The sequence below is a fragment of the Odocoileus virginianus genome, chromosome 15, assembly GCF_023699985.2.
Source record: "Odocoileus virginianus isolate 20LAN1187 ecotype Illinois chromosome 15, Ovbor_1.2, whole genome shotgun sequence".
NCBI classification, from domain to species: Eukaryota; Metazoa; Chordata; class Mammalia; order Artiodactyla; family Cervidae; genus Odocoileus; species Odocoileus virginianus.
Window position 1 is genome coordinate 12,101,940 of NC_069688.1, and position 26,799 is coordinate 12,128,738.

Here is a 26,799-nt window from a genome sequence, read left to right on the forward strand (position 1 = left end):
AGTGGAAAATAGCTTCAATCATGGAGCTTATTAGCCATGTTTACTTTAGAATTTTCAAACTAGAATTAAAAGCAAATTGATAAAGATTGTGTTCTGTGAGGAATATAGCTGCTATGAATGGAAGCCAATGACCATACAATGGCCTTGATGGCCCCTTAGGATCTGGTTCCTGTTGTCTGTCTTTCTTTATATTTCACAACTCTTTCTTTTACTTGAACAACACACCAGGCATCTCTTGAAGATACAAGGCATCTCTCATTGCACGGTCTTTCTATGTCAAGTGTAAAGTGCTAAAGTACTTTTAGCACAAGCAACACCGGCCAATTCCTCTACACATGGCTCAGTATTTTGTTTTTCATCTCACTCATCATGTTTTATGCATACCTTACAATTTATACATGTCTTATGTTTATTGCCTGTTTCCCGTTGAAGAATGTAAGCTCCGCGAGAGAAGGGAAATTTGAGTGTTTGTTCACTAATGTATTAAGTGAAATAGTAGCTGACCCATAAAAGATATTCAACAGATGTTTTTCGAATAATCTGAGAGGAATACAAAGACCATATATCCTGGAGCTAACATGTGACAGTTCCTATTCTCCTGCTTCTCAACAACATTCATCAAATTTGTAGATAGCCAAAAATATTACATTGAGATTTTATAAAGGAAGGAAGAACAGATACGAGTGAGCAAAGAAAATTTTAATTCTCAGTGTGTCTATGGAGAAAATAAGGTGGAAGTTAACACTAATCAAATCTCATTTCAGATGTCAGTGGGTAATTTAATAAACTATGGAAGAAAAAGTCCAGAAACTCATGAAATAATTGGTAATGGATATTGCAAGACTATGAAGAAAAAATTATGCCCCGTGAATCTGAAAAATTATATTCCATTAATTACGCTCTTTAGAAGGACTTGTTAAGTGTGCTTATAAACAGGTTCAAAAATTGGTTGAGAAGGTTTTGGCATATTTTAACTGTACCATCTTAATGTAACTTCATTTCTCATAGTATGTGCATCTCAGATCATAGCTCCCATTCTATCCCCACATTGTTACTCCATCATTATCCAACTTAAGTTTTCTTCACAGCACTTATTAAGTCTTGAAACATATTATTTTATGCCTGTTTACTCATTGTTTGTGTCTCCTTCAGGGCAGGATAAGCTTTATCAAGTCAAGAACTTTGTCTTTCTTAATCTCTGTTATAGCCCTAGTAACTCAAAAGTGACTGGCATACAACAGGCACTTGATGAATATAAGTTAAAAAGTTCTTTTTAACTCTTTTTTGTGTATGTGTGGGAGAGGAGGAAGAAAAGGAAGACCAGCTGGGCAGAGCCTCTCTATTGTCCAATCCATGGATTTGGAAATTAAGGTCTTTCATAATTTCATTCAACAACAACTCACTGACGTGTACACGCAGGTTGAAGATAATGAGATGTCGCTTCAGGATACAGGATGTCTATAATTTAGTGAGGAAGAAAGGCAAAGTTCTTAACAATCGGTCTAGATAGGCCAAACAAATGCTGAAGATTGAGCTATAGAACTGAGCCAAAGTAGGGCCAGTGCCTAGGGCAGAAGTGGCCAAGGAAGCCTGCAGTGGAGAAGGTGAAGGAATGAGGATCAGTCACTCCTCCTTCCATTGACTTCTCTGGCCTCTCCCTCAGTTCTACCCTATTCACTTGCTCTTCCATGAAAACATCTTTGCTCTCTGTCGTTCTCAAAGCACTGGCCTTGGTGTGCCAGTATCTCCTTTATTAAAGTACATATACTCCCCACCTTACAAATCTAACATTCACTTCACATTGACCTTCCTCAGGAAGCCCACCTTAATGAATTCCTCCTTACTTTAACTGTATTTCTACAGTTAAAAGCTGTTCACTATACCTGGTACATATAGGCTCCGGACATTGAATTGGTTAGGGAGACAGACATACAACTAATTATAACACAGGAAGCATTAAGTGTTATAACAAAAGCACAATGGGAACAAAGGAGTAGGAATGACCTATTTTCCAAAGAAGCAACACTGAGGCTAAAATCTGAAGGATTAACAGGATTTCACCTGCCAAGACCAGCAGTAAGGACAGAGAAAACAATCAGGAAGGAACACAGATATGAAAATGTATTGCAAAGCATGAGTCATTCAGAGAAGCTGATCTATAGCATACGGAGTGCTGGGAGATTGGATTAGAGTTGTATTTTGGAGGTTGATTGGGAAAACCTTTGGATGTCTCACCAAGGAGTTTAAACTTTGTACTATATACACATGGGAGCTATGTTTAAGAGAGAAATGTGGTATAATCAATTCTGGCTTTGGACAAATAACTCTGCAGAAGAGCAGGGTAGGGAGAGATCAGAAGCACAGTCATCACCCTAGGGATGGTAACTTTCACAGCGCTCTTAAACGACTGTCCAAAATGCTCTGATGTAAAAATCAAAAAGCTATTTTAAGGAGTGGAATTTTAGATGACTGTAATCTTTAGGTTACTTTTCTTATCTCTTTTAAGACCAGCATTATTTTACTTTTGCTATTGTTTTGAGGGATTGTTTTCAACACTTTTAAGTTTGTTAAAATATTTGCCAGTTATGTCCAACATCAAATTTTATGCTTGCTGGGCTATAAATTCCTGGAATTATTACAGTAATAAGGATGCAATAGTATAGAAGAAGGGAGGGAAAAACACAGTGCTATTTCAAAGTTTCCTATGCACCAAATGTTTTAAAAATACTTTATTTTTTATGAAGACCCTGTGAAGAAGGCATTATTATTTACATCTTACAGAAATTGAAACAAAGAGTTTAAAGAAATTGTCCAATATCTCACAGCTACAAAATGACAGGGATGGGATTCTAGATCACGCTTTGGCTCCCAAGCCCATTTATTTCCATGTTACCATTTTCCATTAAATAAACATGAATCGAGAGTTTGCTACGTCTCCTTCATGAGTACTGGACTTTAGGAACATACCATAAGTAAGTTGATTTTTCTTTATTTTCAACATCCCACCTCGTCATGCCCTCCAAAAAAAAACCAAAAAATGTTCTCTACTCTTGTCAGCCATACTCTGTGTTTGAGGAAGCTAAACTTTACAGGTTGTATCACCCACATTCCTTTACTCTCTGGTTACGAATGGTGTCCTGCCATTGGGGGCCATAGGCAACCATTCCAACAACAGGAAAATTCATTTCCCATACCTACTCCCTCTTTGTTTTGTAGTGATTTTTCCATCTCTGACCTTCTCTTGCCTCTTCTACCCTAGAGGACATATCAGCTCCGTAGCATTGTCAGCCCTAAGGTGCTTCTCTATTCCTTCCCTTTGCCCTTGCTCATAACTCAGTAAACTCATCATTAAACTTCTCCATCAGCCCTTTGATGTTGCTATTGCTTTCATTCTGGGGCCCTAACTAATTCCATAATCTCACATTAGACCATAAGCTGCATGAAAACAGGGACAATGATTGTCTTGTTTATTGATTTATTCTCAAGGATAACTAGTTCTTAAAAGGACTGTGATTGTATACAGCCTGACAACCTGATAAAAATAGGTCCTATTGTTTAAATTCCCATATCGAGATATCAACTATTTGCCTACCTTGCTCCCATCCCCAGGGGTTTTCCAATATATTTTGTCCAGCTGTGTTTTTGCCCAGATTTGTTCTTGCAACACCTTCTTTTCACAGAACACTTAATATTCCAACAGATAGAAAAATTCTACTTACTTGGAATAGTTGGAAGATGAAACATTCTGATCAAGTAAATGTAAAGAGCATGGTTGGGGCTAGTTCAATTTCTGTCATGTTATCCCAATTTCAATTGGGATGTGTCCTTCAAACTTTCTGAGCCTCTGCGTGTGTATAGCTAGAATAGCATAATACTAATATGTCATCATTTCCATCTACTCTTGTGAAAATGGGAAAGTTCTTCTTCTCTTACAAGGACTTCAGGTAATTTTCCCATGAGCCTCAGGATTGCAAATAGACCAAGTTTCTTTGAGCCAGTATACGTCCCACACCAACTGTGTATTCTCAAGTATTTGTCAGCTTCAACTCTCCAAGACAAGAAGTCCCAGCCATATGTTCTGAGCTGTTAGGTCTTGATTGAGCAATGCAGACAGATGGGCCCACTGGAAAGAGGCCGAGATGCTGGCAGAACCAGCTCCTAAAACTTGGGTGCTTTCTTTGAGAAATGAGAATTTTCTGGATGGTAGTAACAGTGATGGCAGTAGGGATAGTGTTGAGGGGAACCAGTCTTGTTAAAAGTTGGCTCTCACCCATGTAAAACTGTGCAAAAGCCTGCATCCTACAACACAGTCTTGAACCTTCATGGAAAAGAGTTGTAAGCATTTGATATTATAAGCATTTGTGGCTGTAGAAGGAAGCTTTGCCAAGTCTAGTTTATTCATTTTTAAAATATTTTAAAATAGGACTTGTTTATAAAAATATATGTTATGGGGAAGCTCAATATAATGTAATCTCTTTATTTTGACTTTGTTTATTGTTGCTATTGTTGTTTAGTCACTAAGTTTTGTCTGACTCTTTTGTGACTGCATGGACCATAGCTGGCCAGGCTCATCTGTCCATGGGATTTCCCAGGCAAGAATATTGGAGTGGGTTGCCATTTCCTTCTCCAAGGGATCTTCCCAACCCAGGGATCTAACCTGTGTCTCCTTCATTGCAGGCAGATTCTTTACCACTAAACCACCTTGTAAGCTTATATATATACATATATATGTATATATATATATATATATGCCTGACTATATACATATATATATATGTATATATATAATAGTATAATTATAATTTTGCAATTGACTAATCATCAAACAAAAAAATATGGAAATACTTGGTGATCAGTTAATAATAATAATAATAAAAGATAATACTTGTGAATCATTTACTGTATGTCTAGTAATGTTCTAAGCTATGAGTCCCTAAACTACAGCTGCAAGCCAAATCTAGCTTTGCACCTGTTTTTGTAAAGAAAATTTTATGGTAACACAGCCACAAACATTTGTTTACCTATTGTCTGTGATTGCTTTCCCCACAATAAGAGTAGGGTTGAGTAATTGTGACAGAGTCAGTGTCCTGCAAAACCAAGAATAGTTACTATCTGGCCCTTTACAGAGAAAATGTGCTGACCTCTAAGTACCAATCTAAGCACCTCGCATATTTTATCTTGTTTGCGCCTTTCCTCACCTAAAGTACAGTAGCACCACGCATACCCTGTCCGCCTAAGCTGCAGTTTCACTTGCCATGGTTTCACATACCTGAGATCAACCATGGTCCAAAAATATCAAATAAAAAAGTTCATAAATAAACAATTTGTAAGTTTTAAATCACATGCCTTCCTGAGTAATGCAATGAAATCTCAAGCTGTCTCACTGTCCCACCTGGGATGTGAATTATCTCTTGGTCCAACATATCCACACTGCATTCACTACCTGCCTGTTCATCACTTAGCAGCTGTTTTGGTTATCAGACCAACTGTCTCAGCATTGCAGTGCTTATGTTCAGGGAACCCTTATTTTGCTTAATAATGGCTTCCAAATGCAAGAGTAGTCATGCTGGCAATTTGGATATTCCATTACTTGCCTCATTTATAAATTAGTCTTTATCATAGGTATGTATGTATAGGAAAAACATGGTGTATGTGTAGGACTTGGTACTATCTGAGGTTTCAGGCATACCCTGGGGATCTTGGGATATAACCCCATGCATGGGGATTACTAATGTATGTAGTATATTTATCTTCATCTTGGCGATGAGAAAACTGAGAAATGGGGAAGTTAATTGGCCTAAAATCTCACAAGAGATTCAATCTCTGAGAGTCTGAATCTAGCACCCAGGTAGTCTTACCTTTTTTTCAGGCTTATTTTGACTATTATAACTCACAGAGCCTAGGAATTAGTGAAGAGTTGGAAATGATTCTCTATTCTGTTCTATTAATACCCAGACTGCCAGCTCCTGAGAGCACCAAGAGCCTTTAGCTATAACTGGCATGACCCAAATTTTAGCTTCTCTGAGTCCCTCCTCCCTTCAACTCCTCCTTCCTCCTCAGCTATGCCCCTGACTCCCAAATTCCTTTCTCCATCTTCCCCTACTCCTGGGTGCTCTGCCACATTACTTATTCTTCTGGTCTCACAAGTCTTTCCATTTCATTAGGGTTTTTTTCCCACTTGAGTATAGCTGAGAGGGTTTGAGTTATATGTAGGTAGAGAAGAAAAGTGAAGAGAATTCCTTTGCAGAGTCAAACATCCATAGGCAAAAGAACACTTACAGGATTTCCATCCATGCTATTTGATATTAATATTATTAAGTTAAAAGAGTTTTCATTTCTCTTCTATAGTTTGAATTGTAGTACAAAAGACCTCCTTTTTTTCTAATTTACTGTATGCTGGGCTTGTGGTAAAGAATCTGCCTACCAATGCAGGAGATGCAAGAGACGTAGGTTAGATCCTTGGGTTGGGAAGATCACCTGGAGTAGGAAATCCAGGTAATGGGGTAGTATGGAGTATTAATGGAGTATGCAACCCACTTCAGTATTCTTGCCTGGAAAATTCCATGGGCAGAGGAGCCTGGCAGGCTAATGTCCATGGGTCCCAATGAGCTGGTCACAACCAAGCGACTGAGCACATACACACTGGCTAACTAAAGAAGTGGGGTGGTTTTGGAAAACAGGTAGGTGGGACTGGAGAAACTCCTTATTTTGTGATAACATGAAATAAATGTGGAACTTTAAATCTGCGGGTGGGGAGCAGGAACTGAGCCTGACATACTCAGACTCCCCTCTCATGACTGAAGCAATTGTCCAGAATGTTGGTACCAAAGAATATAGTTTTAAAAGCAACCACTGGGAATTCTTTTGATAGAACATACATAAAGCTACTAGTTTTGGTGACGTTGTTCAAGATTTTACAGTTACTAAAATGAGGACGATGGTAATAATAATGATTATCCTTGGAAGTCCCATGCCATGAAAGTTCCCATTACAGCTATTCAGGGGTGTGTTCTCTAGGAAGAGGGGTTTCTGAAGGAGGTTAAAGCAATTGTTGCAATAGACTCTTAACTGGTTACTACAGAGGCTTTTCTCTGTGGGTCTCCCCAGGACACTGCAGATGGAGTGATCATTCTAACAGGTGATATGATCAAGACAGCTCCACCAGCCCCCATCTCATTAGTACCAGGGCAGAAAAGAATAGTTCTTCTGTTGCATGAACTGCAAAGCCCTTTTAATAATGCACATCATTTTGTCAACACTCATGTGAATTAAATATTTTAATGACCCTGATGAAACTGGAACACTTGACATTGAAATTAAAAAAAAAAAAAAATTAAACAAGGGTCACTAAATGTAGGGGGAAATGAAGAAATTACTTTATAGCCTGAAAGATCTCTATGTTCTAAGGAGTTTTCTACTTTACTTCTCAGCCTTTTGGCCAAGATCAAGTGTAATATCTGTTCTAAGTAGTTTTATGATCCATGGAGTATCCAAAGCTTGCCCACTCAAAGTACCCATACCCTCTTTATTTTCAAAAGCATTTTAAGGTTAAAAACTTTATTAAAATCCATTTCTATAAAAATGCATATATATTATAATAGAAGCAGTACTGGAAGAATGTATGTTCTGAATGTCAAAAAGATTGGCTAGTGTAGAGGGGAGTAGGGTATCACAGTTCAGTGTTGTTTTCTCTGTTTGCAAATGGATAGTATTTGTATGGTGAGAAGAAAACAGTCTTTGAAAAAGCTATGCCCTGGATGGAAAAGGAAAAGAAGGGCTATGTTGTTGGTTTTCATTTGTTTTGTCCCGGTTTGCTTGAAATGTGTGATTATCTTTGAAAGTCTAAGTGTTTCTCTTCTGCACAGGGTAGTAGGGCCAATGTCAAGGTGTTCTGAGTATTAAAAAATGGCAGGTATTAAACTATCTCCCTTTACTTCCTCCATAGTATTTTTCGTATATTTTAGGTACTTTTCTCCCTTCAGGAGGAACAATGACTTGGCCATCTTATCAAATGTGGCTTTATTGCAGAAAAGCTTATATAACACCCTATACTTTATACATAAGGATATCCCCAATGTTGGAGGAACATGGTTCTATGTGAAATTATTCTTTCATTATTGGGTGGGAACTCATGCTGTTGGACTATCATTTCTCATATTTAGCTAAAATTTGCTTCTTTGTTCTTTTTACCCTCTTGATCTTTGTCCTGCAACTCACTACACAGAAAAACCCTGGGTGTGCTCTCTCTTTTACTCCTTGTTTTATATTAACCAGTTGTAGGTCTGAATATATGGATGAAGTTCACAAAGGCTATAGTGTTCTAACCCTAGAAATTCTAGCTTGAATGTCACCTGAGCTAAAGGACTGTCCTTCCTCTGCTACCTTTGTCTAGCATGCAGTGATTGAGAATATTGTATTAGAGAATTCATAAAATCCTAATACACAAAAACAGAAGAAAAATGTCATTTTCTTTAAATCCTATCACGGTCAATGAAAAAGAGTCTCAAGTCTTTATATCTTGAATTCCTTTTATATAATGTCATCACTTACCCCCATCCATGCTTTATCTTTTTTCATGCATTTATTCATTCAATAAATATTTATCAGCCACATATGCCAGGTGCAAGACCGAGTGCTAGGTGCTTTGGGGTATGAAACAATCAGTTAGACATGGGAGTCTAATACCTACATTAAAAAATAAAAAAATCAAACATCCACTTACTTGGTATATATGGAACCAGTATCTAGACAATTGATTTTTGTTCTTGTTATTTGATTTGTTATTTGTTGACTCCACCTAGTTCCTTGATGCTATGTAGACAGCTAGTAAAGGTATAATTCCTGGAAGCATTTTCTCTAGGACAGAACTCACAGAGGATATATATATATATATATATATATATATATATATATAAGCACAGTCAGATGGGAAGAAGAGAGAACAAAGGGGGGAAAGAAGATAAATTTTATTTTTTATATTAATTTTACAAGAAATATCCCATGTTTTATCACCCACATACCACGATGATAGATAATCTTTATTTTTTTTCCATTTATTTTTATTAGTTGGAGGCTAATTACTTTACAATATTGTAGTGGTTTTTTGCCATACATTGACATGAATCAGCCATGGATTTACATGTGCTACCCATCCTGAACCCCCCTCCCACCTCCCTCCCCATCCCATCCCTCTGGGTCATCCCAGTGCACCAGCCCCGGGCACTTGTCTCATGCATCCAACCTGGGCTGGCGATGTGTTTCACGCTTGATAATATACATGTTTTGATGCTGTTCTCTCAGATGATAGATGATCTTTAAAATCCATTGGTGGTAAGATTGATACTGGACTGATCATGAAAGATATTCATGGAAACAACACATCTCTTTTTAAATTTTAGGAAATAGCCTCTATAATATCTAGTGGCAAACACTTTCAGGTCAATGTACAATATATTATATGAGATTTACCTCTAATCCATTTTAAAGATAGAAGATCACCTTTAATCCAGGGGCGAGGTGCTGAAGGAGAATTCTCATCATTGCCTTCTAAGAGCCACTTACTTTGCTTTCTGTTAGAGTTATGAGCCAGTTACATTTGCTCTTCTCCTTAACAAAAGATTGTATCCCTAGTCCTGGCTATATCTATACTTTATCCATTCCCACATAGACAATGCCAATCCCCTCAATTAAAGTCCTGGAATGGAATGGAAGAGTCAGTGAAGAAAACATTGTATCTACTGCAAGAAAATCCACAGTATTCATGAAATTTAGGTGAACTTATTCTTATGGATATAGAATAGTCATTCTTTTTAGATGTCTGATGGCACACGCATGGTGCTAAGATAAGGATTGTTCATTAGAGGAAAGAGGAGCGATGAAGTACAGTAGAGAGTTTTCCTTGTTTGGCCTCCAGCCTCCTTTTCTTTAAGGATGTATGCCAGGTTCCAAGGGAAGAAGAGACTAAAAAGCAAAAATAAGTGTTTTCATAAGACACTACAGACCCTGAGATGGGACTTCTTTGTACTGTATGCCTGTGGTCACCAGAAACTGATTTGAGAGAAACCCCTTCAAGCACTTCTTGAATTTGTGGGTAGGTGATATACACAAGAGTAGAAAATTGAGCCTCTGAATTCACCCAGACTTGGGTCTGAATTAAAGCTCCTGGTTATCGCTTTACAGCTGTGTCTTGAGTGCATGTTACTCCTCCTCCATCTTGTCCTCATAAGAAGTGGGCTCATAGTCACGGGTCACAGATGATTGTGACGATTGTGTCTGTGGGGTAGAATGTTTTCTTTCTTTTTTCCTTATCTTCATATATGTGATGACAAAAATGATTTCACCTCAAGTGTTAGCTCTTTTTTCTTTTAACAACTAGTTCTTCTGAAACTTTTAGTTTAGAACCAAAATACAAACTGATGTGAAGGAAATTGGGTGATTTATAGTACACTGAGTCCCAGCATTATGAATGAATTTTATTCCAAAGGTTCATTTGTATGTAAGTCATCTACCACATTACAGGCACTGAACAGATGCTAATTGCTGGGTGCCTTCCGGTTCTAAATGGCATCTGGCATTTTAGCAGCTCCTCATGCAACTTTGTCCATTCTCCTGCTGCCCCTGAAGACAGTGAGTAAAGCAAAGGCTCACCTCCACTGAAATTAAAATGTGGGTTTTATAAGGATTCTTAATAATTTTCTACCCAGTGAAATATATTGCAAAAAATTGAAAAAAAAAAAAAAACAAAACCAACTAATCCTTATACTTATTCTTTAGCAAATAGTTTTATTCATGTTCAAAGTATTGTTTCAAAGAAACTGGAAGAGAATTCTTCCATCTCAGACTGTCCTCCTCATGAAGACACTTGGATCTCCATCAAATTAAAACTAGGCAATTCACAGGTACTGATTTTTTCCTTCAAATAATCATTCCTTCTCCTCCATCTATGTCTTCTACCAGTGAAGAATACAGTAAGGCAGAAAATGTCAGGATTTGAGGGAGAGAACTTGTGAGGTATGATCCTCAATAGTAAGCAGTGAAAGCATATACAAAAAAAAAGATATATGTAGAAGCATTGCATTTTTGGAGATTAGACAGAACATGTCATGTATGCTATAGAGATAGAAAGTTTCCAGCTCAATAAAATAGATTCCTTTTACCTGGATATCTTATAGAAACTAGGAAATGGGTTGGGAGCCTTGCCCATCACTCCATTTTAGACTGCAAACAGGAGTCCAGTTCAGTTCAGTTCAGTTGCTCAGTTGTGTCCGACTCTTTGTGACCCCATGAACCACACGATGCCAGGCCTCTCTGTCCGTCACCAACTCCCAGAGCTTACTCAAACTCATGTCCATCGAGTCAGTGATGCCATCCAGCCATCTCATCCTCTGTCATCCCCTTCTCCTCCTGCCCCCAATCCCTCCCAGCATTGGGGTCTTTTCCAATGAGTCAACTCTTCGCATGAGGTGGCCAAAGTACTGGAGTTTCAGCTTCAGCGTCAGTCCTTCCAATGAACACCCAGGACTGATCTCCTTCAGGATGGACTGGTTGGATCTCCTTGCAGTCCAAGGGACTCTCAAGAGTCTTCTCCAACACCACAGTTCAAAAGCATCAATTTTTCAGCGCTCAGCTTTCTTCACAGTCCAACTCTCACATCCATACATGACCACTGGAAAATCCATAGCCTTGACTAGATAGACCTTTGTTGGCAAAGTAATGTCTCTGCTTTTTAATATGCTGTCTAGGCTGGTCATAACTTTCCTTCCAAGGAGTAAGCCTCTTAATTTCATGGCTGCAATCACCAAACGGGAGTCCAGCCTTAGACAAATAAGTAGCAGAGTTAAGAGAAATTCTCACATAATCGGCAAACACCAAGTCTGGAGACACCTTACTTCATCGAAAGCTGATTCAAGTGAATTAAGAAAATATTGTTCATATACAAACTACAGAAAAAGAAAAGAAACTATAAGAAGTACAAAAATACGCTTTTTAAGATGACATATTGTAACTAAAAAGAAAATCTGAAAACTAAATATTCAATAAAATACACTGAGGAAAAAAAGCAAAAAGTCACACAGGAAAACTAGGCTGCAATAAAAGAGTAGCAGAATGGGATAAAAATGAAGTTAGGTAAGCTATAAAAAAAGCAAAAATACCAAAATTATAGTAGCAGAATTACAGACCATATTGAAGGCAGATGGAGGCAGAAAAGATGAGAATGTGGAAAATAAAATTAAAATGGTGGAGGAAAACCTGAGAAAACAAAGACATGAAAGTAGAAAGGGCAAGATGGCCACATGAGACTAGGAAAGAGAATCACCTGCCAGTGTCTGGATAATTGCTATACCTGAAAAGGAAGTTGAAAAATGCAACTAAATCAACGATGGCGTATTTAAGAGAAGAGACCTTCTCTGAGCCAATGACCTGAGGATGCAAATGGAAAGAGTTCAGTGTATGCTAAGCAAAATCAGAGAGTCATATGTATAGACACATCCTGGCAGAAACATGAATTTCAAGTTTAAAGAAAAACATTCTACAAACATCTAGACAGAGAGAAAAGTTTCTTCCCACAAGAACAGAGAGAGAATAGCTTCTTTTTAACAACACAATATTTCTCTTGTAATAGGACACTGATCTATAAAATATAAGCCATATGCTACTAAGAAAATTTGATCATGATTAAAAGTCCAGGTTCTAGAGTTAGTGAAATTAAATGCTATACAAAAGGGGATTCATGAGTCAAATGCTTATTTCACCCTAAAGCAATATATATTCCTAAAGGAAATATGTATGTATTCCTGTTTTGATATTATGACACACGCAAATAATTTTAGAATACACCCTAGGGGCCCTCATGCTACTAAGCTGTACCATACTTAACTTTAATTAAAATCTCATTTGTCTTCCTCCCTCATCAGTGTTTCAAAGATGACTTTGTTACATCTTTTTACTGAGCCCAAATAATCTTGACCATCTCCTCTCACAAACAGAAAGCAAAGGTCTCTCTTAAGAGTTCCCTAGGGACTCTTTCACTGAGTTTCAGTAAATGATCTCAATAAATTTGGAGACCATGAATATCTCCAAGATGTTTATTGTTTTTTCTTATGTTCATGACCCTTAAAGAGAGTGTGTTGAATCTTGTCTACTTACTCTTCACAGCTCCTACTTTTCCCCAAATCAGGTGACTTTTTTGGCTCATCATCAAACTATACTGGCTCAATTTATGGTTTGCTTTCTCCATCTCCTAGTTTATCGGTGGGCAACACTTTAACTAAACTCCATTAACAGACTCAGTGAATAGCTTGCACTATACCAGGGTTAATGAGAGAGTCACTGTCTTTAGAGTCCTGGTTTTCAGTGTGGTTTCATCCAACTAGACTGTTTTCTTTGGGAGAGAATATGGTTTTCAGATTCCTTCCCCCGTATGACATTGTGAGCTGAAGATGGTCTTCCCTTGGATTAATGCACTGCAGTAGGAGGAAAAAAATAATTAGCTGCACAGCATATGTCCTTAATGGTTTGATATAGGACCACAAGGGGCATCATGAAGAAGATGAGTGTGGAAAGGATTCCTTTTTATTAAGCTTAGCAGGGGAAGAGGTTTAAGATACTCATTTCCATAGATAAACAAACAAGCCGAAGGAAAGGAACATCTGCTGGGAAGGGCTCCTCCAACATGTAGCAGATGTGTTTCAATAACAAAGCATATCCTGGAAGCATTTTAGGATTTAATTATTTAGCTGTTTTATTGAACTGTGGAGCAAGGGAGTGGGCATGGATTGAGGAAGCATATTGTAAATTTACAGAGCCTGGAAATTCAATTCCGAATGTAGTTTAAGCCTCCACATGCTGACGTTTCTTTCAGAACATATGCTGACTGCTTTTTGGTACACAGATTCCAACTGCAGCCACCATTCTACATGCATGGTGGCAATCACTCTGAATTCTCCTCTCCTCTTCATCACCCCCATACTCCCATCTCTCCCCTGCATTTTTGCAACAACTTCCCATCTCCTTTCACTGCCTTTGGTTTTACCCTGTTCAAAACTATTGTCCACTGCCCACTCTTTCTAAAATGCAAATCTGATTATTGGATCTGTGAAACAAAAAGGGAGTGATGTGACAGAAGAGCTTAGGAAGGATTAATCCAAAGCAAAAGAAAATTGATCAGGAGCAGGAGGAAGAAGGAGAATAAAATAACAGCAGTGGAAACTGTAAAGTACCAAAAGGTTCAGACAGAACAGTTCGGAATCCTGTACAATATACACAGCCAGACTGCAGCTCTCCTGGGCAATACCTTCTCCTAGGAATGATACAGGTTTTACAGGGGAATGTCAGTAAAGAAGAAGATGCCAGTCTGTGTGCAGTTTTGTGAAATGCTAGACAAGTGAAGGAAAAGCAGTCTTATCACAACTGCCCAACAGAGACAAGAGCAACCTCATCCACCTGAATTCCTTCCTGTGGTCTTCCTTGCCCGTGGTATAGAAGTCCAAGAATTTCAGTGTGATATACCAGAACTGCCAGTTTTCTCTCTAGACTGTTCTTCCAAACTCCTACTGTGTACTTTGCACTCTGGCAAGTATTTGCATTTCTCCAAATATCTATCATCTCTATAATTTTACCTGTCTTCTCTCTTCTTAAGATTCTATATAATTTTTTGACTAGATAGTAAATTCCCACCAATCCTCTAAAAGTTAATTTAGATCTCTTTTCCCCTATGATGCCTTTCCTGCTCACCTTTACACTAACTCTTTGTCAGGGATAGCCCCCACAATCAATTGTCATGAAGTCTGGCACTCCAGTCTATGTTTAGCAGTTATCAATTCATATGGAATTCTCCAGGCAAGAATACTTGGAGTGGCTTGCCATGCCCTACTCCAGGGAATCTTCCTGACCCAGGGATTGAACCTGGCTCTCCTGCATTGCAGGCAGATTCTTTACCATCTAAGCCAACAAGGAAGCCCACAAAAATAGAATATAAATTTTTGAGGTATAATGTGCTCAGTTTATGTGCATTGAATGAATGAGTGGCCTGGTCAGGATTGCAAAGTCCAGTGTAAACTGAATTATATGTATGCAGTAGGATGGGGAGGTGAGGCAATGCGGAGACATACCTTCCCCTCTAACTTGGAGAATAAGTGTGACCCAGAAACAATGTTGGCTGGGGACTAGGACATTGGCACAAAGCGACTACTGCTTTTAATTTATTTTATTTTATTTTATTTGCAGTCAATACTTTATTTATGATGCTTTTAATCACAAGTATCAGAAAATTCATCTTATCTAAATTAAGCAAAAATATCCAGAGTTACTTTAGTTTTAAAGAGCCCTTAATCATGGACTCATGGTAAAAGATTAGAATTCAGTTTCTCCCGTCTCTTGGTTGCATTTTCTTTCATGTTGGTTTTATGCCCAAACTCCCTGCAGAAGCCCAAGGCAGTTCCAAGTATACAGCAACCTACTATTGGCCAGTCCAGGAGAGGAGAGAGCCCTCTTCTCATCTGGAAGTGCCACATTAGGTTTACTCTGACAACACCAGGATCCCCCTACCCATAGGTAAAGCAAGATACCATTGCCATATACATGTATTACCAGGTGAATATATACATACATATCTGTATGTGTATAATTATCACGTGTTTTAAGATTTTTATTTTACATAAGTTCACAGAAAGAACTCTGGACTGCTTTAATAAAACATGTCATTAGTTTTATCTTTTCTTCTAAGAAATCACTTCTCATGTCTTCTGTTTCCTCATCTTTTGAACCTAGAAATCTTTAGCATTCCTTCCTACTCTACAGTTCTCTGGAATGACATTATGATTCTAGGGCAAAGGCAGGTCTAATCCCAAGTGAACTGAGAGACAGATAACTCTTGAAATAGACTGAATCACACACTTATGTTTTTGGCTTATTGTGGCAGATTTTATATTTTCAGAGCCCTAAGAACAAAATTAAAATAACAGCAACCGTGTATCAGAGCTTATTATCTGCCAGCCTCAGTACTTAGCTCTTCATATGTTATCTCATTTGTCCTCACTCAACTCAATGAGAAAAGCATCATTACCCCCATTTTATAGATAAGGAAGCTAATATCAGTCACTCAGCTAACATTAATTGAATGCTTACTACATGCCAGATCGTATTCTAGGTACTGAGAAAATAGGGATGAACAAGACAGGGTAGGTCAGCCCTCACAGAATTTATATTCCCTGAAACTGACGCTATTAGGAGTTTGCCCAGCTCTGGTTCATTCCCCACTCTAGGGCAAGTCCAGCTTCGAGAGTGATGTAGAAGCCTATGGAATGCTGTGAGCTCTTCATGGCTCTACCTCTGTGAGTCTGCAGCACAGTCTCTGTAGTGGGCTTGTGGTCAGTGTTGGGCAGTAGGGCCAGAAGTCAGGAAGACCTGGACATGGGGCAAGGAAAAGTGAGGACACATTGGAACCTGCCAGCACCTTTCCATCTGTCCCGCAGCCCCTCTCACCAATGATGACCTAAGACAGTAAGTACTGCTTCACTCGCATCTACCAAACCTCATGCAAAATGTTCTGATGGCTCCATAAAGGAAGGGAATCCTGAGAGATCCAGTTCCAGCCTAGCCAAACGGACAACACAAGAGCACCACAGAGAGCAGGGGGAGGTTTGGAAGGTGGTGAGTTAAGAGAGACAGTGAACGGTTTTTAAAAGCTAGAATTAAAATGTCAGATGCCAACATGTAGCTGACGATTACAGGGTGATGCTGTGCTACAGGGTCACTGGTGGCGACTTTACCTGGGCGTCAGGAAACTTTTCAGGGTTGGTAAGTGGAAAAGCAGAGATGCCAACACAGTCAGTGTGGCTCTGGAATGAATTAATCTTCTAAACAAATTCTGTACAGACTTGAATGATAATAATAATTTCCTGGGGCTAGAGGTGGAGGAGGGCAGAGATATGTCTTAAACTCTCAGAATCCTTTCCAGAACAACAGGATCAAAGTCTCAAGGTCCTGGAACTTGTGGCTTTAACAAGTACCTGGAGTGGCATTTAGCAGACCAGGTTAGAGAACACTGCAACAGTGAGTCACTAGAGAGTAATAAATTCCTGAAACTGGACTGCTCACATCATCCTGAAAAGAAGACTGAGTTATCCCTGGGTGAGTTTGAACCACCAACCCTTTCAGTTAGCAACCAAATGTGCTCATCAGGTGTACCATGGAGACAGCCGTGCAGCTCAGCTCCGCGTCCGGCCCTAACAGATGGTCTCCTCTGTGTGCCGTTCTGTCTGGAATAACCCACAAGGACTCGGTAATACACACACACACCATCAACTTTTCTGATTCATCATAAAAACTGTGCTTGTGTATGTATATGTGTTCAAAACAAAGAACCTGCAAAGCTTTTCAACTCCTCAAAGGTACTTAAAAAAGCACTGTGGTTAGACATCTCAGCAACTCCTTCATACACTGGGGAGAGACATGTGAAACAAAATGTGCTTCATTTATATGGAAAGGGTTCCAGGCTTTAGAAACACAGCCTGAAAGGCGAAACTTCACCAATAGCAATAGCTATTTGTCAATGTTAACGGAAACATTCACTTCCCCCAATGCTGAGAACTTCCAGGGGGATTAATTGTTTAATATTCACAAAGGACTTTGAAGATGAAAAGACCCACATAAAGGCTGAAAATGAACACTCACTTTGTTTGCTTTTCTCATCCTGTAGTTGAATCTGCAAAACCACCGTGTCTTTGAAGACTCTCCAAGATTATAATCATGATGATCACCCTTGGAGTTGAGAGAACAGAGTGAGTAGGGAGGAATAATTTAGCCCAAGCTATAATTCCAGTAACTATAAGAGCAAGGACTTCGGTATCAAACACAGTCCTGACACTTTACCACCTGCCAGCTCTAATCTTAGGCCAGTTACTTACCCTCTCTGAGATTCTATTCCCTCAGCTGAAACATTAACTAATTATACATACCTGGCTATTGTCAAGTTAGAGATATTTTAAAGGACTGGCACATTACTGGTACTTGTACAATTAGAAGTATTGTTGCCATTCCAATACTTCCAAGAATATTAATAAATGAGATTTCCAAGGCTTAATGCTACAAAAGCAAACACTGATCCTAATTAAATAAAAATTACAAAAGTGTAGGACTGAGCCAAGTTGACAGACAAGAAATCTTTTGAATCATTTTTAAGTATGTGTGTGTGTGTGTGTGTGTGTGTCTAAGAGAGGACTATGCTATTATTTACTCAAGATTATATAACTTTAAATAGTCCTTTCTTTCATAATGTTTTCTTTTTCTTCTAATAGCCCAACTACTTTCTTTAATAAATCTCTGCTGTCGACTCCCATTCACACACTCACTCCCATCTTTAATGTTTATTTCAGTGTTTGTCAAGGTTGAGAACCTAAGAACTTCTGTGAAGCATCTGAGCAACTCAGCCTTGAAGAGATTGAGTATAGTAACTGAGCTATAAAATGATGTAGGAAGAGACACTTAGACCCAAATCCATCCCCATTTCATTTAGATGTTGGGGATTATCTTGCCACTTTTTCCAAATCAGGAGCACTCCAGGAAATGAGGTGGGAGTTAGCAAGAAAGGATAGGAGAAATATACTGTTTTCTCTGCTTTCAATTCTACCTGGATTTAGAATCCCCATGGCAGGGATTCGCTAAGTACCACTGTCCAGCTCCTATTTGCTGTCCCTTCAACTTAGAGGCTCCTTCTTTAGTAATCTCAGTGAAATAGTGACCCTGGCCTGGGATTCCTCGCCCAATGCTGATCACAACAACTCTGAACACCATAGCTATTATTACATGGATATAAAACCATACTACTATGGAGAGAAAAAATAAAATCAAGGATCCCCAATAGGTCCATTTTCTAAAATTTGGAAAACATTGTTCTGCACTGTACTGGTTTACAGAATAAGGTGCTCTGCTTCTCTGATATGTACAAATTAAGTAACTTTAAATCCTAAAAGTTGTAGTGCCAGTATGTGATGCCTGAAAGTTTGAAGCAGTCAGTGCTGTGGTACTTCATAAATCAGAAAAGAGTTAAGGAAAAGAAGAGAACCAAGAGTTTCTCTCTGGTCTCCCTTAGATCGCCATGATATAGAAAGGAGTGAAATTAGAGGGAAGCTTACTAAGGTAGCATACAATATCTTTAGGAAAATATTCTTTAAGTCAGGTTTAGAGAAATTTATAAAACCACATAATTGGTTTGGTTGGGAGCAATATTATTATTAAATATCATTAAGGAACAATATAATATTAAATATCATTTAGGAACAATATTAATAATAAATAGTTGGCAAAAGAACTACCTAAAAGAGTTGCTGACCCAGAAGAAAAGAATGTAAATCAGAATGCAGAAGACCTGAGTTTGAGTACTACCATTAACATTAATAAGTTCTGTGATATTGGGAAATTCTATTAAACTTTGCTGGCTTTGTTTTCTGCTTGTTTGCCTCCACTTTTAGTCACTTGAGAATTGAGATAGTGGAAGAATTTTAACTCGACAACTTACTAAATTTTGACAATAATTTCTCTGCACATGAATATCTCCCTTCAAGAACAAGACCCATTGTCACTATCTTCTCAGTGTCCTTAGCTGGGGGGTTCAAAGTACCCTGGATCCTCAGCACATGGTAAGAATGGATGTCAGGCAGAGTACCAGGGATATAGATTTGGCTCAAGAGTCTAGAACATTGCAATAAATTCTGTCTTAGTTTGGTAAGAATTGATGCCCATTAATGTCCAAGATGGAATCAAGATTTCTGAGAGAAATATAAACAACCTTGGATATGTAGATGATACGACTCTAATGGCAGAAAATGAAGAGGACCTAAAGACCCTCCTGATGAGTGTGAAAGTGGGGAATGAAAAAGCTGGCTTAAAACTCAACATTCAGAACTAAGATCATAGAAACAACAACAGGGAAAACTAAGACCATGACATCTGGTCCCATCATTTCATGGCAAATAGAAGGCAAAAAAGTGGAAAACTTTATTTCCTTGGGCTCCATAATCACTACGGACAGTGACTGCAGCCATGATATTAAAAGATGCTTGCTCCTTGGAAGGAAAACTACAACCAACCTAGACAGCATATTAAAAAGTACTTTGCTGACAAAGGTCCATGTAGTCAAAGCTATGGTTTTTCCAGTGTTCATGTACAGATGTGAGAGTTGGACCCTAAAGAAGGCTGAGCACTCAAGAATTTATGCTTTTGAACTGTGCTGCTGGAGAAGTCTCTTGAGAGTCCCTTGGACTTCAAGGAGATCAGTCAATCCTAAAGGAAATCAACTGTGAATATTCATTGGAAGGACTGATGCTGAAACTGAAGCTCCAATACTTTAGCCACCTCATGCGAAGAGCCAACTCATTGGAAAAGTTCTGATGCTGGGAAAGATTGAGGGCAGGAAGGGAAGGGGGTGACAGAGGATGATAGTTGGATAGCATCACCAACTCAGTGGATATGAGTTTGAGCAAACATAAGGAGATATTGAAGGACAGGGAAGTCTAATTCACTGAGGCACGGGGTCACAATGAGTCAAACACAACTTAGCTCAGTTCAGTTCAGTCGCTCACTCGTGTCCAACTCTTTGTGACCCCATGAACCACAGCATGCTAGGCCTCCCTGTCCGTCACCAACTCCTGGAGTCCACCCAAACCCATTCCCATTGTGTCAGTGATGCCATCCAACCATCTCATCCTCTGTCATCCCCTTCTCCTCCTGCCCTCAATCTTTCCCAGTATCAGGGTCTTTTCAAATGAGTCAGCTCTCTGCATCATGTGGCCAAAGTAACTACTTAACAACTTAATTACTGAACAACAAAAACAAAATATATAAGTATCCAGGAATACTTAATGTAGAAGTAATTAATGTATTTCAGAGAGTGCTGAGGTAACAGTAAAACAACTGAGCATTCAGTAATTACTCAGTATGAATACTAATCACAGGCAACATGTATAAAGTGTGAGTCATCTGGCTAGAAAAAGTAGAAACCAGTCTCAGTGGCTTCAGAGGAGGGTTGTACTAGGAAAGTAGAGCTGAAAAGAGGAAAACTAAGACAGAAATACAGACAAACAGGGCAAAACAGTGGCAGAGAGGGCAAAGTGGTTAAGAAAGTTTCCATCTGGTAGGATGACAACACTTTGAGACAGTGTTGACTAAGTCTTGAATCTTCTCCCTGATGAACCAAGGCTACAAATGTCTAAGCTGAAAATACTGTGATGGGTGAATCACCGGAATGAAAAAATCACCAGATTTTTGCTTTCAACCAAGATGGAGTGACATCAATCAGATTTACCCCTCTACCTAAAACAAATACAAAATTAAACTAAAATAGCTAAAACAATGATTTCAAAACAGTGGAGATGGGAAATGAAGGGCTGAATCTCTAGAGTCTGGGAGACAAATGATCCAGTGAACCCTACAATTGCCCTAGTGGGAGAATTTTCAGGCTGTGGTTACAAGGAGTAAACCTTGAGTTGAAGAAGTGAAGTCTGGGAAGACCAAGGTGATTGTATTTTCAAGTGTTGGAAAAGAGAAAGCTGCACAGAGAGGACTTCACACACTTGAAGAGAATCCCTGTTGAATATCCAGTGGAATACTGACCGGTGAATGCCTGTGAGGCTAAATTCCGGATGCCAGAGAAAGCTTCATCTAAAAGGATTAGAGAGAATAGCACGCGATGCTAACACAGGACCATTAGTATTTCCTGCAGTTATGAATATCCTGCGTATAAAGAAGAACCAATAAGCCAGCTTAAGAAGAGGAGAGATGTAGTGAGACTGACCACTTAGAAGTAGAGCTCAGGGTACAGTGTGGAGAGCTGATTAAAAGGAAAGAAACCCAAATCAAAATAAATGTACAAAAATGACAGGGATTATTAACCTTTTTAAAATATGGAAATATAGGCACTTACTATGCTCTAGACACTGTGTTAGGTTAACTCCATGTACAATCTTACTTAATCCAGACACTAAGGTTGGTCAGAGAAGGCCAGAGAAGACACATAAATTGCCCTGGTCACATAGCTAATAAGTAGATAAAATGGGATTCAAGTCCAAGTATGTGGTTTCAAAATCTGGTCCATAAGCCATACTGCTTCCTTTCCTGGCATTGGCTAATTCAGCCCTGAGACTACAAATCAACGTCCTACATCTGTCCTGGAAGCAGAATATTGAGAGCACCATCTTTTACTTGACACCTGACCATACATAAAAACATTAATATGACAATAATAACAGCTGGTGTTTGTTTAATATTTAGTATGCATCAAGTCTATGTGCTGTACCTACATCCATTCATTTAATGCTCCTAACAAGCAAGAAAGAAGTCTATTTATTTTTCCTTCTGAAGAGTCTGGCCACTGGAGCAAGTATATTACCCACCCAGGCATTTCACAGTTCACTGCCCTTGCATCAGCCAGACCCCCTGACTTCACTGCAGAAAAGACATCAGCACCATGCCAAAGATTAATGTGTAAGAAAAGGCAGCACTAAAAGAAGAAGAATATCACAGCTAATAAACTAGCTTCTCTTTAACTATTTTAAGATCTTTATTTATGTACAAAATGCTGAGACCAGAGTGGTTGCTTAATATTATGGGACAGTTGAAGCCCTAACCAGGATAATGTGAACTTGGATTATTTTTTTTTTAATAATCACAAAATTTAAATATCATGCACCAAGACTTGTTTTGCTGTTTTCTTAGTAAGCCAAATGTTTAGCAAAATATACAAAACTTATTCAGTATTGCTCCCCAGGAATAAGCCTCTGGGTGTTCTTTGAATCTGTGACTTCCTAGCATATCATTTTTTGTCCAAAGCCATACACTCGCCTCTTTTTTTTTGCTGTTTAGAGTCAAAAACTAATGAGTAGAGCAAGTCAACTGTTACGAAACTACTATTTTCCAGTTAAAAGAAGCAATTGTGAACACTAAATTTTTCCATTAACTCAAAAAATAAGAGTTTCCAGGCACTGTACCCAATGAGGGGCTATTTTGACTGAAGAAATGATAGCCTCTTATTACGAGTTTCATCTGATACTCTGTGTGTGTGTGTGTGTGTGTGTGTGTGTGTGTTTGTATGTGTGTGTACGTGCACACACACATGGTGAATAACACATAAGCAGGAATGTAGAAGGGCAGATATGGACCATTACAGTGTATTCCTATCATAAGATCATAAAAACATGGTACTTATTTTTTTTAATCACCCAGGATATTATGCAAGCATGACTTCCATGTTCAAACTGAAGTCTGTGGGGCATAATGAAGATAGATAGGGCTCTGAGGTCAGACAATTCTGTAGCAAAGTGGGGAGAAGAGGAATGGTTGACATATAGAAGTCTCAAGTAAAACTTCAAGTAGATGAGTAGATGGTTAGGCTGATAGGTTTGGCAGAAAATAGTGGATATTAGTTAAAAAGATTCAGAGTTCAAGGATTAGATTTTCCTCTTAAGAATGATGAGGGAAGAGAAGGCAGACTGTAATTCCAGTCCATTCAATTCAATATGTAATCCTTGTGACCGTGTATGCTCCATCCCAATGCTTGGCAATGGGAATACAAAGGTAAATGAGATCTTTTCCCTGTCTTTGTGAAGCTCATGTTCTGAAGAAAGAGAGATTAGAGAGAAACAGAGGAATATTTACAAACAATTAACTCCAATTCATTTTGAAAAGTGTTGCCAAAGAGGTATAAACAAGATGCATAAAATAGGAAACTCCAGCTTCTATGGAAGTTATGAAAGACTTTGGAGTGATATATTGGTTAGCAATGTGCTAGGTGCTATAATTAATTAATCCCAGCTGTATAATAGCTCAAAACAAATTTATTTGGGCTTGTGTAACAGTTATCAGTGGGTGAATGGGTCAGTAAATCAAGTCTCCACCATGGAGTATTTCAGAAAGCCAGATTGACAGAGGTTCCGCCATCTTCAATGCAAATCTCCCCAGATCTTCATGTATTTCTCCTAGTCAGTAGGCAGAAGGGGAAAAAACATGGATACACCAATTCAAGAGGCTTTTATAAATCATGTCCAGGAATGGTAATGTCACTATATTTATGTTCCATGACTAGATATAAGACACATGGCTACCCTACCAACACAGGAGGTTGAGAAATTTAAAATAGCTGTGTAGACCATGAAGAAGAGGAGAGCATGAATTTTTGTAAACAGCTAGCAGTATCTGTCCCAGGCAGTAATATCTGAGCTGAATTTTGTAGGACAAGAAAGAGTTCACTAGTTAGAAGGCCTGAGGGTGCACTCTGACTATACATAGAAACAGTCCAGGCAAAACTGAACATTCTGTTCATCCTTTCTCTTCTATGACCTACCAATCACCCTTCCCTGTCACCTCTGAAAAGTTTGTTTTCACAATTGTCCCCAAATACATCGGAGAGAAAAGTAAAGAATCAATCATGTGCTCCTAGTGTTACACGCATTTATAGCAGGGTAGATAATTGTGGGGCTATAGTTTTTCAATGCTATGCTGTATATTAAGGGCAATCAATCTTCTCTGAGGCTAGAAATTCAGAAAAATTTGAAAACATTTAGGCCTTCTTCCATGCAGAGACAAAATAATTTCACTGAGTGATTCAATAAAGGTTCATCCAGAAAAATAAAAGTTATGCCAAATAAATTAGAGAAACATAAATATAGGGAATTAGTAACAAAGATGCTAGAAGAAGGTATATCCCTGGTGGCTCAGGCAGTAAGAACCTGCCAGCAATGCAGAGACCCAAGGTCTATCCCTGCGCCAGGAAAATCCCCTGGAGAAGGGAATGGCAACCCACTCCCGTATTCTTGCCTGGGAAATCCCATGGACAGAGGAGCCTGGCAGGTTACAATCCAAGAGGTTACAAAGAGTTGGACACCACTGAGCAACTAATACTTTAATGCTAGAAGAAATAAAAAAAAAAAAAAATGGGAAAGGTTTAAAAAAATGAAATTAAAAACTCTAGGAACCAAACCTTATCTTGAGGGCTGGATGTACAATAGGTCGGGGCTGGGTAACCAGATCAGGACAAAACATCAGAAGCTAGAATCTAGAATCACAGTGATTCTGGTCAACAGGGCCTGAACCCAGGGAGGGAGGGATTGTATGTTGGGAGGGAAGGTGCTGAAGCACAGAGGAAACATAGTCCCTTCTAAAGACTCTGCCCACCGCAGAGAGAGAAAGCAGCGAGCTCCCCAGCCCCCCTCTTCACTGTCTTTTCAGTCAGTCTCCAGGGATTCCTACTGGCTCTTCTAAGGCCTCTATTGTTTTCAGAGATCTGCTCTTTCCTTTCCTGATAGGGAAAGTGCAGGAAGTGGATCTGAGAGCACGTAAGCAAATGACTGTTCACTTGACTTAATTGTATTCAAAACAGCTAGTTCTTCCACTTGAGGCTAGACTGAAGGGTAATTTTTATTCCCTGCAGTTGAAGGTCATAAGAGCCCTGTTTTGTTTCCTTTTGACTGTTGTTCTTTTCCTGAAGTGGCAGAATCTTTAACCAGCTAGGTTAATAGGAAAATTGAAATGGAATTTTTCCATTATAGGCTCTGCAGTTAGGTTAAGAAAAGTATACAAATTTAAACTTTGGAAATGAAAGAGCTATTTGATTTCCTCATCGCATATGTGAAGAATCTAGTTCACAAAATTAAAAATGTAAGTGATTAGATTAGTTTATATTTCCATAATCATCTATGATAAAGGATTGAATAGTTCTAGACTTCTCAAAATATTTCACATTTTGCTGTCAGTCCCTATTCCTTTGAAAAGTAGTAAGTCCAGAGAAATTATTCCTTTTGTATAGGACAAGAAAACGGCCAGGAGAGAGTAAGTGCCTTGCACTTTACCACTTGGTTGGAGTATCACTTCTTTCTCTCAGTTTTTCATAAGAAAAACAGATCTCTTATTCGTTGTACTGCCTATATCACCAGTACATTTACATCTTGCAAAGAGTTAAGTGCACTGAAAATTCTGTGTGATACAGAATTATAGGTTTTACTGGTTTTATGGAAAGCAGTCATCACTCATTACTTTCAAAGATAATATAATTAGGATTACAAGTATCCAAGAGAGATGCATCTGTCCAGACTGTTTCAAACTCTGCAAAATATTGAAATAAAAAAATATATTTTAGTGTAAATTTTGATGTTTCTACCATAACTTGGGCTTCCCAGGTGGTGCTAGTAGTAAAGAACCTGCCTGCCAAAGCAGGAGACATAAAAGACATGGGTTCGATCCCTGGGTCGAGCATATCCCCTGTAGAAAGACATGGCAACCCACTCCAGTATTCTTGCCTGGAGAATTCCATGGAGAGAGGAGCCTGGCAGGCACAGTCCATAGGGTTGCAAAGAGTCGGACATGATATGCACACCATAGCCTTATAGGGAGACACAATAAATAAAATAGATGAAAGTAGAGCTATTCTTGGTGGAGTAGTTGTGTGGGATAGAGTTATCATGACTTGTCTCCACCGCCCTTATCTTTCTAGGCAGCTTTCAAGGCAATTCTTCAAAAACTTTGGAGTACAATTTAGTGCATCTTGAATACCATAGGATAAAAAGACATTTTAGATATTATAGTTTCATCCATTGCTAAAATTTTGATTAAAGATTTTGATATTGCATTTTTGGTACTGAAGAAATTCTCAGGTTCACGTAAGTGTTCAACTGGCATTGGCCCTTAGTAATAAAGAAACTATTTATGAACTCTAGTCCATTGATCTGGTTTCCCTTGTAGCTCAGTTGGTAAAGAATCTGCCTGCACTGCAGGAGACCTGGATTCAATCCCTGGGTTTGGAAGATCCCCTGG

At 38.7% G+C, this 26,799-nt stretch overlaps 1 pseudogene; it reads left to right on the plus strand.

The window, feature by feature from the left end:
* The first annotated feature begins 7,418 nt into the window (after nt 1-7,418).
* LOC139038533 (U2 spliceosomal RNA) lies at nt 7,419-7,572 on the plus strand (annotated as a pseudogene).
* Nucleotides 7,573-26,799: the final 19,227 nt, after the last annotated feature.